This window comes from Hylobates moloch, unplaced genomic scaffold, assembly GCF_009828535.3.
Source record: "Hylobates moloch isolate HMO894 unplaced genomic scaffold, HMol_V3 SCAFFOLD_1, whole genome shotgun sequence".
In the NCBI taxonomy this organism is placed as follows: domain Eukaryota; kingdom Metazoa; phylum Chordata; class Mammalia; order Primates; family Hylobatidae; genus Hylobates; species Hylobates moloch.
The window spans coordinates 69,049,803-69,064,481 of record NW_026652276.1 but is presented as its reverse complement, the minus strand read 5'-3'; positions in this window follow the sequence as shown (position 1 = coordinate 69,064,481).

The window sequence follows — 14,679 nt, the reverse complement described above, 5'->3', positions numbered from 1 at the left end:
AAATGGTATCTCATTGTGATTTTGGATTCCATTCCTTAATGACAGATGATGTAGAGTATACTTTTTTGTACTTTCTGGCCATTAGATTATCTTTGGAAAAATGTCTACTTCAGCCCTTTGCCCTATTTATTTATTTATTTATTTATTTATTTATTTACTTAAGAGACAGGGTCTTGCTCTGTCACCCAGGTTGGAGTACAGTGGCATGAGCATAGCTGACTGCAGCCTCAAACTCTTGGGCTCAAGTGATCCTCCCACTTGGCCTCCCAAAGCACTGGGATTACAGGCGTGAGCTACTGTGTTAAGACCCTTTGCCCATTTTAAATTGGTTTCTTTTCTTTTTGTTTTGAGTTTTAAGAGTTCTTTATATATTCTGGATATTAGATCTTTATTAGATATGTGATTTGCAATTTTCTCCCATTTCTGTGGGTTTTCCACTTTTATTTTTAACAGCTTTATAGAGATATAATTCACATACCATACAAACATTTGTAATGCTCTGTTAAAGAATACAATCAATGGTTTTTAGCATATCCACAGATATGTACAACCATCACTACTGTCAACTTTAGAACATTTTCAGCACCTCAGGAAGAAGCCCTGTATCCTTTAGCTATTATCCCTACATCTCATCCCTGCTTCCCCTAGGTCTAAGCAACCACCGACCTGTTAATACTTTCTGTCTGTATAGCTTCCCCTATTTTGGACTTTCATATGAATAGAGTCATAAAGTATGTGGACTTTTGTGGCTGACCTCTTTCATGTGGCGCATAGTGTTTTCAATGTTATCCATGTTATAGTGTGTATGAGTACTTCATTTCTTTTTATGGCCAAATAATATTCCATTGTGTGGGAATATCACATTGTCATTTGCCCACTGATGAGCATTTGGGTTGCTTCTACTTTTTGGGGATTATGAATAATGCTGATATAAACATGTCCAAGTTTCTGTGTGCACATATATTTTCATTTCGCTTAAGTATATATCCAGGAGTAGAATTGCTGGGTAATATGGTAACTGTTTTTAATTGTTTGAGGAACTGCCAGACTGTCTTTTCACCGGCTTGATTGTGTTCTCTGATGCACAAAAATTTTAATGAAGTCCAATTTATCTTTTTTTTTTTTTTTTTTGCTGCTTGTTCTTTTGGTATTATGTCTAAGAATCCACTGCCAAATCCAATGTCATGAAGATTTACCCCATCTTTTCTTCGAAGAGTTTTATAGTTTTAACTCTTACATTTAGGTCTACAATCCATTTCGAGTTAACTTTTGTATGCAGTGTGAGCTAGGGAATCTACCTTCATTCTTTTGCATATGAATATTGAATATCCCAGCACCATTTGTTGAAAAGACTATTCTTTCCCCCATTGAGCACTTGGCACCCTTGTTGAAAATCAGTTGACCACCAATATATGAGTGTGTCACTGGACTCCCAATTCTATTCCATTGATCTTTATGTTCTTATGCCAATCCCATACTGTGTTGATTACAAGATTAGTTTTTTTGTTTGTTTGTTTGAGACGGAGTCTTGCTCTGTCGCCAGGCTGGAGTGCAGTGGCGCGGTCTCGGCTTACTGCAACCCCTGCCTCCCGGGTTCAAGTGATTCTCCTGCCTCAGCCTCCCAAGTAGCTGGGACTATAGGTGCGTGCCGCCATGCCCAGCTAATTTTTGTATTTTTAGTAGAGACGGGGTTTCACCATTTTGGTCTTGATCTCTTGACCTCTTAATCTGCCTGCCTCGGCCTCCCAAAGTGCTGGGATTACAGGCGTGAGCCACCGCACCTGGCCACAAAACTGTAGTTTTATAGGTAAGTTGTGAAATTGGGAAATGTGATCCCTCTAACTTTGTTCTTTTTCAATATTGTTTTGGCTATTTGGGGTCCTTTGCAACTTGATGTGAATTAAAGTATCACTTGTCCATTTCTGCAAAAATGGAAGTTGGAATTTTGATTGGGATTACACTGAATCTGTAGTTCAACTTGGGGGAATATTGCCATTTTAACAATATTAAATTTTCCAATCTGTGAACATGAGATGTCTTTCCACTTATTTAGGACTTCTTTAATTTCTTTCAACAATGCTTTAGTTTCCTTTGTCCATATCTCTGGTTAAATTTATGCCTAAGTATTTTATTCTTTTTGATACTAGTGTAGCTGAAATTGTTTTCTTTTTTCTTTTTAAATTTTATTTAGAAATAAATGTTGTGTAGAGGCAGAGTCTCGCTATGTTGCCCAGGCTGCTCTCGAACTCTTGGTCTCCAGCAATCCACCTATTTTGGCCTCCCAAAGTGCTGGGATTACAGGCGTGAGCCACTGTGTCCAGCCAAATTGTTATCTTAATTTCTTTCTCAGATCATTCATTGCTTGTAAATAGAAACACAACCCGTTTTTGTATATCGATGTTACTGTTATTTTTAAGGGAACTGCTTTCCCATCAGTGCATTCTTGAGGACTTTTGCTAATTCTCTGAGTTTATCAGTCACTCTGATCCTCACTCAGTCTTTCTAAATGCTGAAGGATATTACAACCCTACTTAGTCCCACCCTACCTTGATATGAGGATTCAACACTACCTTATTAACAAGAAGTTCCCACTTTTTTTTTTTTTTTTTTTGAGATGGAGTCTCTCTCTGTCCCCCAGGCTGGAGTGCAATGGCACGATCTCGGCTCACTGCAAGCTCCGCCTCCAGGATTCACGCCATTCTCCTGCCTCAGACTCCTGAGTAGCTGGGACTACAGGTGCCCGCCACCACGCCCGGTTAATTTCTTGTATTTTTAGTAGAGATGGGGTTTCACCGTGTTAGCCAGGATAGTCTCGATCTCCTGACCTCGTGATCCGCCTGCCTCAGCCTCCCAAAGTGCTGGGATTACAGGATACAGGTGTGAGCCACTGCACCCGGCCAGTTCCCACTTTTAAATTAACCATAGATAGCACTTCATTTGAAGATGTTAAAATGTCAGGCCAGACATAAAGAGGGATATGGGAAATAAGCCTATGTTTATTATATTTTAAATTATTATTAATATTATTATTTTGCTCAATATCTTTTGATGGTTATAAAAGTATATTTTGCACTTTGGGAGGCTGAGGCAAGAGGATTGCTTGAGACCAGGAGTTCAGGAGCAGCCTGGGCGACATAGCAAGACCCCATCTCTACAAAAAATTTAAAAATTAGCCAGGTGTGGTGGTGCATGCCTTACAATTCCAGCTACTCGAGAGACTGAGGCAGGATCCCTTGAGCCAAGGAATTTGAGGTTACAGTGAGTTGATGGCACCACTACACTCCAGCCTGGGTGACAGAGTGAGACTCTGTCTCAAAAACAAAAATTATCTTTTAATTACTTATTATAGAAAATTGGAATGTCATAATTAAAATCACCCACAATCCTTCCACTTACAAGTAACCGCAGTTAAGAATTGGGTTATTTGTGGGTACTGAACCTGAGTATTATTAACGTTATTAAGATTATATGGCCAGGCACAGTGGCCCACACTTCTAATCCCAGCACTTTGGGAGGCTGAGGCAGGCAGATCACTTGAAGTCGGGAGTTCAAGACCGCCTGGCCAACACGGCGAAACCCTGTCTCTACTAAATATACGAAAATTAGCCAGGCTTGGTGGGGCATGCCTGTAATCCCAGCTACTTGGAAGCTGAGGCACGAGAATTGCTTGAACCCGGGAGGCGGAGGCCGCAGTGAGTTGAGATCGCGCAACAGCCTAGGCAACAGAACAAGACTCTGTCTCAAAGAAAAAAAAGATTATATGCTACATATAACTTTTATCCCTCTACGCTTTGTTTCCCATCTAAATTATGTGATAATGACTTACTTTTAGGAGACATCAATTTAAATGCATTATTAGAAGTAATAGTAATTTTTTTATATTTATTTGGACAGCTACTTGTGGCATGTCTTTCATGGATTATTTTTCTTTTTTAAAATTAAAGTAATAACATGGACTTGGTATCTTAGTCCGTTGTCTGTTGCTTACAATACCTGAAACTGGGTAATTTATAAAGAAAAGGAATTTATTTCCTATAGTTATGGAGGCTGAGAAGTCCAAGGTCAAGGGCCCATATCTGATGACGATCTTCTTGCTGGGGGGCACTCTGCACAGAGTCCCAAGGTGGCACAGAGTGTCATGTGGAGAGGAGGCTGAGCTTGCTAGCTCAGGTCTCTCTTCCTCCCCTTGTAAAGCCACTGACCCACTCCCGTGATAAACCATTAACCCGTTACTTCACTTACACATTAATCAATGAATAGATTAATTCATTCTCGAGGGCAGAACCCTCATAACCTCATCACTTCTTAAAGATCCCAACTCTCAACACTGCCACATTGGGGATTAAGTTCCAACATGAGTTTTGGAGGGAACAAACATTCAAATCATAACATTTGGCTAAAACAAATAGCTCTGAAGGATTTACAATAAAAAGCAACAGCTCCTTTCTCCACCTCTCCAGAACCCCAGCCCTATTTTCCAGGGAGCAACCACTTTTAACTTCAGTTTTTATAACTTTTGAGGAATAACCTGCATATCTCAACTAATAATTCTTTCCTGATATTTCTTGATGTGTAAACTTTGATTTACTCATTGACTTCCTGACCTCTCTTCCTCACTTCTGCTACTAACTCTGGCAACTCTCCTTTTATTTTTGCGTAATCAAGGCTGATAATATTTACCTTTTGATCTAAAAATGTCTTCTGAACCTTGTCTATAGGATCGTTCAAAAGGTTGAGAACAAATAAACAATGTACATTAATAAGATGATATAGCATCCTTTACTACAGGTGTGAGTGATATGTTTGGGTTTTTTTTTCTTTTTAGATAGGGTCTCACTCTGTAGCCCAGGTTGGAGTGCAGTGGTGTGATCTTGGCTCACTGCAACCTCTGCCTCCCGGGTTCAGGTGATTCTCTCACCTCTGCCTCCCAAGTAGCTGAGACTACAGGTGCATGCCATGACACCTGACTAATTTTTGTATTTTTTGTTAGAAACGAGGTTTTGCCATGTTGGCCAGGCTTGTCTCAAACGTCTGACCTCAAGTTATCCTCCTGCCTTGGCCTCCCAAGGTGCTGGGATTACGGGCCTGAGGCACCGTGCCTGGTGTGATACGTTATGATTACATTGCCTTCGCTTCAGTTCTTGATGACAACCTGTGGCCAGCCTCTCAAAGGAGAATATTCTTAGTGCCACCATCAATTGGATTGTCTGTTCTTATACTCCAGTGATTATTTAAAATTATCCCATATTTTATTTTCTTAACTTTCTTATAGACATGTCAAAATTTCTCCTAGGTTTTTAGATTGCCTTTATTCTTGAAAGGAAAATGAAATACATACTTTATCACATATTTAATCTTTCCTCTTTTTTATTCTACTTATTGCTTGGAACCCTCTTCATTCTTCTCTTGAAGCCACTAAATTACTCCCCTATTTTGCTACACAGCTGTCTTCCTAAGAAGAGCAAGTTCCATCATTTCTTGCAACCCACATTTTTCCCTCCCTTAGTTTCCATTCTGTTTGTACTGGGGTACATCCTCAGGCAATTAAATCAGCCAGGTTAAGAGGTAAGTCATTGCACATATTGAAAATTATTGTGCTCAAACTTAGTTATTAGTTTGATTGGAAAGAGAATACGAAGTCAAATTTCTCTTCGGATTTTTTAGTTTTGTTCTCTCATCCTTCAGAGGTCTTTGCTGGTGATAATCTTTTTTTTTTTTTTTTACAAGTGACCTGTATTTTTCTCAAAGTCTTTTGGGGATCTGTCTATTTTTCTTTTTATTTTTTGATACCGTCTCACTCCATCACCCAGGCTGGAGTGCAGTGATATTATCTCGGGTCACTGCAACCTCTGCCTCCTGGGTTTAAGCAATTCTTGTGCCTCAGCCTCCCGAGTGGCTGGGATTACAGGTGCATGCCACCACTCCAGCTAATTTTTGTATTTTTAGGAGAGATGGGGTTTCGCCATGTTGGTCAGGCTGGTCTCCAACTCCTAACCTCAGGTGATCCACCTGCCTCGGCCTTGCAAAGTGCTGGGATTACAGGTGTGACCTACCATGCCTGGGCAGGATCTCTGCATTCTTTTTTATTTTTATTTTTTTTGAGACAGGGTCTCAAAATAACTACTTTGTTTTTTTTTTTCTGATTACAAAGTTAATCTGTGTTTATTGTAGAAAATGTGGGAAATGCTTGAAATCATAAAGAAGAAAATGTAACTCTAATCTTACCACCTGAGATAATAAACATTTTTAACATTTAAACATATTCTGTTTTTTGTGTCTGGGTATATATACATTTTTTTGCTTAACAAAAATGGGCCAGGCGTGGTGGCTCACGCCTGTAATCCCAGCACTTTGGGAGGCTAGTGAGGGCTAAGGCGAGGTGATCACTTGAGGCTAGGAGTTTGAGACCAACCTGAGCAGCATAGCAAGACCCTGCCTGCCTCTACAAAAGTAAAAGATACTAGCCAGGTGTGGTGGCACACACCTGTAGTCCTAGCTACTTGGGAGGCTGAGGTGGGAGGATTGCCTGAGCTCAGGAGTTCAAGGTTGCAGTGACCTGTTTGCCATTGCACTCCAGCCTGGATGACAGAGCAAGACCTTGTCTAAAAAAAAAAAAAAAAAAGGGAAGGGGGCATATTGGAGATACTGTTTTGCAACTTGCTTTTTTCAAATTAGTTTTTTGCCCTGAACATTATCTTCTTTTCTTCTTTTTCATACAAGAAGATACTCCTGAGAATGCTGAAGCATCACACGACTGAATTAGTTAATGGTGACTGGGGAGTACAAGGTTCTTATTCTTGGGTGACTGGTGGGAAGGCACTGAGGCAAAGGGAGCCCTGGGGAGGTGGTGGAGGTAAGTTTTAAGCAAGGGGGCACTGTACTGGGTCTGTCTGGAGAGGGTGAGTATGAGAGAGGAAGCGATTCTAGGCAGGTGGGAATAGCTTCAGGGTACTCTGAGGCTTGTGATCATCCCTCAAGGCCTGGCCAGAATAAGCATGCTCATGCCAGATATGAAGAGTAACTAGAATTTTCTGAGCACTTACTAGGTGCCAGGCACTGTGCTCTAAATTTGCCATTTTAATCCTTTCAACAACCGAGTTTACATTTTTCCATTTTAAGGATGAGAATACGAAAGTTGAAAGAGGTTAAGAAAAATGTCCACGTAGGGCCAGGTGCAATGTCTCAGGGCTGTAATCCCAGCACTTTGGGAGGCCAAGGTGGGCAGATCACCTGAGGTCTGGAGTTCGAGACTGGCCTAGCCAACATGGTGAAACCCCATCTCTACTAAAAATATAAAAAATTAGCTGGGTGTATGGCATGCGCCTGTAATCCCAGCTACTCTGGCGGCTGAGGCAGGAGAATCACTTGAACCCAGGAAGCGGAGGCTGCAGTGAGCCAAGATTGCACCACTGCACTGCAGCCTGGGCGACAGAGAGAGACTCCATCTGAAAAAAAGAAAAAAAAGAAAAATGTCCGAGTATGGCAGATTGCATTTTCCCAAAAATGGCCACAACAGTATCACTGGTCCCACCCGCTTTCCCCCTTGCTGTGGGCTTGCTTTTCTGAACGCCGTCATTCCCCTTGCTATGGCATCCATTTCCTCTCACTCAACCTGGGCAAGCCTTTGTGACTTCCTTGAAGACTAGAATATGGTGGCAATGTCACTGCGTGACTTTGCAAGGCTGGATTTAAAAAGCCCGAACATGTCTTTCTGTGAAGAACCCGACCACCATGTTGTGAGGAAGCCCAGGCTCTGAGCAAAGGCCACAGGCGGGTATTCTGGCTAATAGCCCCAACTAGGGCCCCAAGCCGGCCCCTGGCATCAATCATCAGACATGTGAGAAAATATGCCCTCAGAAGATTTTAGACTCAGCTGTTGAGGCACCTTTGGGAGGCCGAGGCGGGCGGATCACGAGGTCAGGAGATCGAGACCACAGTGAAACCCCGTCTCTACTAAAAATACAAAAAATTAGCCGGGCGTGGTGGCGGGCGCCTGTAGTCCCAGCTACTCGGAGAGGCTGAGGCAGGAGAATGGCGTGAACCCGGGAGGCGGAGCTTGCAGTGAGCCGAGATCGGGCCACTGCACTCCAGCCTGGGTGACAGAGCAAGACTCCGTCTCAAAAAAAATAAAAAAATTAAAAAAAATTAAAAAAAAAATAAATAAAATAAAAATAAATAAATAAATAAAAAATAAAAACAGAAGAGGCAGGGAAATATCCATCCCACCAGTTAAAATGAGAAATTCTATCACATGAAATAAGAAACAAAACCAAAAAAAGGAAAAGCAGGAAAGCACAAGATACCTAGTGGAAGTGGAGAAACAGATGCATAAGTAGGGGCTGATATGAGTCTCCTCTGTGATAGCCTGATTTTCGTGTTTTACTTTAGAAATTTCCAACTGAGCTTATGGACTCGATTTTATAAAATGCAAAAATCAACTGTCAGCTTTATTGTTCAGCCTGGGAACTCGCTACCCAGCAGTCAGAAATCACAGGCTCAGAATGGGAAGCTGGGGCAGCACCAGCCCGTCCTTAACCAGCTTCATCCTCGGCCACACGCACTCAACAGACCCTGATCCTGCTCAGATCTTTCTTTCCTTTCCACTCCCAACCCTCCCCGTGGGCTGTTTCTGGGGCTAGATGCTGCTTGCGAATTGCCACGGGGGATGTTGCCTATTCCTGAAGTCATTTATATTGGTATTACTACAGTAAATTCTTTATGAAATAAAAATCAATAGTCACCGACATCCTGAGTAGTGAGGAAAATAATTGTTTATGGCACTCAGCTTAAGCTGTTCTGATAATCACGTTGAAAAATACAATATTTATTCATTAGATCAAATTTAATGAGGCCTCCTGGCAGTAATTATAAAAATTACTGTAGCAGTAAATTACTAATGAGTTGTGATGTGCTTCCTACCTGTGAAGAAGGACTGGGGGTTGAAAAAGCCTGCTACCCAGATGAGGAGGCGAGGGAGGGAGCCCTGCGGCCCGCGCTGCTCTCTCACCCAGGCAGGGAAGGATCAGTGTACCCAGACCACAAAAGCAAACAAGAAAAAAGACTGAGGACACACAACCAGGGGATTCCTGGAGCCGTCGGAGCAGGATCAAGATTAGAGCATTCTTTTCCCCAAAGGTGAGCATCGTCTCAGTGACTTGGTGTTGCTGGCGTGCTGGGGTCACAGAGGAGCACTCATCTGATGCCTGGGAAGGACAGAGCTTCTTATTAAGGCTGGGAAATGATTCCAGGCACACGCCGCCCTTCAAGTCTGAGGCCTTGACTCTGACCGCCGAGGTTCAGGTTCTGCTCAGCTCTTTCAAAACCAGCCGCAGAGCATGGCGCCTGCTCTAATGCAAGCACGGTTGATGGTTTTTACAAGCTCCTGGGGGTTCCTTCCTGCTCTGAAGGATCAGAACTGGCTAGAATTTTGCTCTTTTATTTATAGCAGGGAGCTGTTTTTTTTTTTTTTTTTGGACGTAAGTAATTAATTTTGATTGAGGAGATATATATAAAAAAGCCAGAAAATCTGATCTGAGGGCAGGCACAGTTTTTAGAGTTAGCAGAGTTAAATGGAAACATTAAATCTTAGGGAAGTATGGTTGGATACAGCATTGTTGTGCAGTTGTCTGGATTAATATGGACGGTAAACAGCAGCCTTACCACATGGCAGGGCCATGTCAATTCATCCCCGGTAGCCTTTGTTCTCTAGACATAGAGCCATGGTCTGCTGATGAGGGACTAGCCAAGCCAGGTTACAGCCTCCCATCCCACAGGCAGCTGGAATCTGGGAACCAGCCGAAACACCCTCCGAAGCCTCAGCATAGCCCTCCCCTGAAAAGTGTCTCTGAATAGCGGGCAGGCTGTCGTCTGGAGTGACAGCTATCTATTCAGGTAGTGGCTGCTATTGTCTTCACACTTGTAACACCAAGAGGATTTTTGTTTAACTTTAAGAATTCTGACAGCATCTCAGAATGTCGTACTCCAAGTGGGTCCAACCCCTCCTCTCATGGGGAGGGCACAATGACATTAGAGTGTACATTTTTTTCTTTAAATTGCAGATGCCTTAAAATGAGATTGTCAGGTTTGTTGGCTTGTCAGACTAAAGTATCAAGATTGTCACAGTGTATTATATCACTATAATATGATCATTGTACACGAAACTAATGAATAATATTGTACTTAGTGATGGGATGGAGTCACATTAACATTAAAAACGGTGAGCAGCCTTGCATTTTACCCAGGAGAATCTGGGAGGGATGACTTTACACTGTGGGGTGTCAGGCCAGAATTTCATCACCCAGGGGAGGTCAGGAAGCCCTCTTTGGACAGAGAGGTTAGGAGGTGGCCAGCTGAGTGCTGTGTTGGGAACAGCAGAGCAGAAGGGAGGCTGGGGGCTCCTCAGGGAGGCTGACTGAAGTGTTTGCACCCTAATAGGCGCAAGGAAAATTGTTTTTAAAGGAAGGCGTAAATGTCAACTGCGAGTTTTCTTCACAATTAGAATCACATGCAGCTAAACTAGAAGCAGTTTGATGAGGATGCAGTGGAAGCTGCAGTGTCTGCCTTGCTTACGCCCTCATTGACCAGTTATTAATTAATTCATTCATGCATTTATTAGATGTCAATAAGCCCTACTACATGCCAGGCACTGTGCCAGGCCCTATGTCCACGTAGCAGGCCCAGCCTTGCCTTTGTAAGGCTGGAAAGGCAGCATTGCAGACACTGAACAAGGACATGTACAAAACAATACCGTGAGTCCCTATGGCATAAGTGCTCTGAAGGAAAGCAGAAAAGGGGAGGCTAACTTATTTTGAAGGAGTGATACTGAAGTGAGATCTCAAAGAGTGAGAGGGAGTTAGGATGGGAAAGAGCATTTGAAGCAATGGAAGCAGAGGCTTAGAGCCCCTGTGAACTGAAGGAAGGTCAGAGGGTCTGGAAGGAAGCAGGAGCACCACAGTCACTATGTGGGGAATGTGGCTGCTGGGGCCAGGCAGACCTGAGTTTGAGTTTGGGCCAGTTTACCTCTCTGAGTTGTCAGGGACTAAATAATGTCATCGGTCAAGCCCTCAGCACAGGCCCTGGCCCACAGTAGAAATCCCATACATGAAAATAATCATCATGGTCACAGGGAGGCAGGCTGGGGAGCTTATCGCACGTGGCAGTTTGAAGACACCCAAGTGCTTGTTCTATGGTAGGTGGGCTTTGCGGGGATAGAGCAGGCGAAGGCACAGCTATGTCAAGGCATGGCACCACCATGTTACCTGAGTTAGGATGCAGAAGAAAACAGGAGAGCGAGTACTTACATTGACTCAGGATGACAATATCCCACTGTAAACATTCATTTACTTTGTCAGCATCAAGCAATGTGTCTTCATACTGCAGATTAGATTGCACGTGACAGTTAGAGAAGTGCCTCCGGGGTTTGTTCCGTTCACAAACTGTACAGCCATACTCAGAAGCCCGGAATTCAATACAAATTCTTTTTTGAGTGCCTACAAGGTGGTAAATTTGAAGTCTGTATTTTTTTCAAGGCAGACTGTTCTCGAGCCTACTATTACAGAACGTCTACTTCCTAAAATGGATAGGATTTACAGGGTTTGTCTTTTCCAAAAGATGCAAGTACATTCTTCTCGCTAATGTTATTGCAAATTGCACTCATATTTGAAGGAGGAAAGTCTTCTGCAAGAACTGCAAATCAAACATTTGTACTCAGAGCCCTCGCAGAAGTCAAATACTTCGGTGTTTAGAGTCTGTGGAGTCAGCTCTGTGTGACCCGTGACCTCTATTTCTCCACATTCAAGAGCAGCATGGTAAGATGCAGTTTGGGAGTTTCCTCATCTCTCCTACCTCAGCAGCATAGCAAAGGCTGGTTGAGATTCATTTTTCATGGGTGGGTTGTGAACATATTGATAAAGGATTAACCTGGGCGTGGTATTCCACGAAAACGATTTAGTGAAAACACATATTTTATTCCACTTGTCTTCATCTATCTCTTCCCCTAGTTATTCTGGATATGAGTCATTGTCATTGGGAGTGGAGTGTACATCATTGGTATTCCTGCTAGGTATGACACAGCTTTTTCCCACCTATACTTCCAGAAGATCACAAGCTCTTATTTTCTGAGAATTTTCATCTGGAGGCAAAGCATTCACCAGTGGGTTGACTGAGCTTTGTAACCAAAATGGCTGAACAAATGATATGTGGGAATTCTAAACTGGCTTATCACTTCAAAATGCATAAGCCAGGGAGTGCTGGGGAGGGGAGAAGAGGGAAGAAGCAGGAAGAGAGCAGACACAGGGTGGAGACTCACCAGTCCTGCCAGGTGAGGCTTTGTCTGGTCCGGACTGTCTCTGGTACGAGAGGGCACATGCACATTCTCACGCAGCTCCACTCTCCCTGGCCTTCAAGCCTGCTGCCCCCGAGCTCCTTTTACAGTGCCAGGTCTGAGTGTGGCTGAAAGAGCCATCTGCAGAGCCTGCTCCATGCACATGGTCAGCTCTTTGTGGAAGCTGCTTACTGGGGGGACTTTAGAACTCAGCCTTTTTGTCCCACGGACCGCATACTTCTGTGGGTTTTTTCCCCCTAAATTGAACCACTCCTGTCCCTAATTGTGTCACTCCTGCTGTCACCTCTAGCCATCAGAGCCAGTGGCATGGTTCTGATTGTGTTGCAATGCGTCCTTGAAGCATTCTTTTTGTTTGTGTTCAATGGCTCTCCTTCAGCTCACAACACAGTGGTGGCAATGGTTTCCTAGGGTCACCCATTCTCCTCTGAGGACCAGCCCAGAAAAGCTCAGTCGTAATGAACAGGGCTTCAGACGGATGGACACACACACGGGCTTGAGAGCCCTCCTGGCTTTGGCCACTCTAACAAGATTTTGTCATTTGTGGCTTTTGCACATTGGAAAAACTTTCATCTCTGAGTTTCTATGGGCTATAAATACTTGGTAGGTTAAAAAGGAATCATTCAGAACATGAAATAAACATAACCTGGCACGTACACAGCAACACACCTCAACGGAGCCCTTCAACTTCTAGGCCAGAGCTGCAGGAATCGGAGCCGGGGCTTCCTTCATCCCATCTCGCATTCACTTCCCTCCCGGGCTGGGCACTGCTCTGGTTTCTGACCTCTTTTGGTTGGATATTTTCCTAATGAGGCAGGAGGATGAGGTCTCCATGTTCCTTATGCCTTTTAACCACAGAGTGAAAACTGTTGATTTTGTTGGCGTTGGGGAAAATCTTTAGAATGTATGGAAAACATGTTATGGATATTATATATCTACCATAAACCAAGAAAAGAGTCTGGCAGAGGGAAATTCTATGTTGATTCTGGAAAGTCACCATGATCCTGGTCTTTATGGCTTTATTTTTTTTCTGAACAATTGCTTTATTCTTTTTTTCAGAATATAAAAGAAAGACTAAGAAAAAGAAAAACCAATCATGTTTTTCAAAGATAGCATTCTTAACAGCTTGGTCCTGTGCTTTTTTTTTTTAAAAAAAAAATTGAGGTAAATGTACATAAAGAAAGATGCATAAATCATAAGTGAACATCTGAACATTTTAAAAATCCTAAAAATTATGTATACCCATGTCACCACCACCTAGATCAAAACATTTCGTGTACTCTGGCAAACTCTGTTGTGTCCGTTCTTAGAAATATCCACTCAGAAGTCTCTCCCCCATGGCCTGCCATGGTGGCTTATGCCCATAATCCTAGCACTTTGGGAGGCTGAGGCGAGAGGATCACTTGAGCTTAGGAGTTCGAGACCAGGCTGGGAAACATGGTGAAATGTTTCTACCAAAAATACAAAAATTAGCCAGATGTGGTGGTGCTTGCCTGTCATCCCAGCTACTCAGGAGGCTGAGGTGCAGGGATGGCTGGAGGCTGGGAGGTCGAGGCTGCAGTGAGCTGAAATTGTGCCACTGCACTCCAGCCTGGGCAACATAGCGAGACCCTGTTTCAAACAAACAAACAAGCAAACAAACAAAAAAGCAGAAACAACAAGAACAACAAAAGAAGTCTCTCCCCTAGAGGGAATCACGTTCTGATTTCAGGCTTATCCTTTTGTCACCTGTCGAGGGTGTCCGGGTTCTTGGCGTCTTGAACATAAGAGTTGAACAAATCACACAAAGCAAGGAAGGAATGAAGAGGTTTACTGAAAATGAAAATACACTCCACAGTGTGTGGAGCGGACCCAAGCCTAGGGGCTCAAGGGCCCCGTTACAGAATTTTGGGGAGTTTAAATACCCTCTAGAGGATTCCATTGGCTACTTGGGGTACACCCTATGTAAATGAGGAGGATGAAGTAAAGTTACAAAGTTGTTTATTATGGAGAGGATATTTGCTGTCATAGCTGAAGGGTGAATCAGCCTTATGTTCCCTGCCTCCAGACCCTGTTTTCATGCCTCACTTATATATATATAGCTATATATAATATTTGCATACATTGTTCTCTCTATATTTAACTTTTATACTTTATTTTATGTATATCACACATTTCAACAAAAACGGATCAAACTACTCATACGGTATTACAATCTGATCCTTTCACTTTAAATAAATTTTTATTATATAATATTTATGAAATAAAATGTACAGCATTACTACATAATATAATAAAATGTCACATTTATGTGATGTATAAATATGTAAATTATATACTTATCACTTTATATATTATCT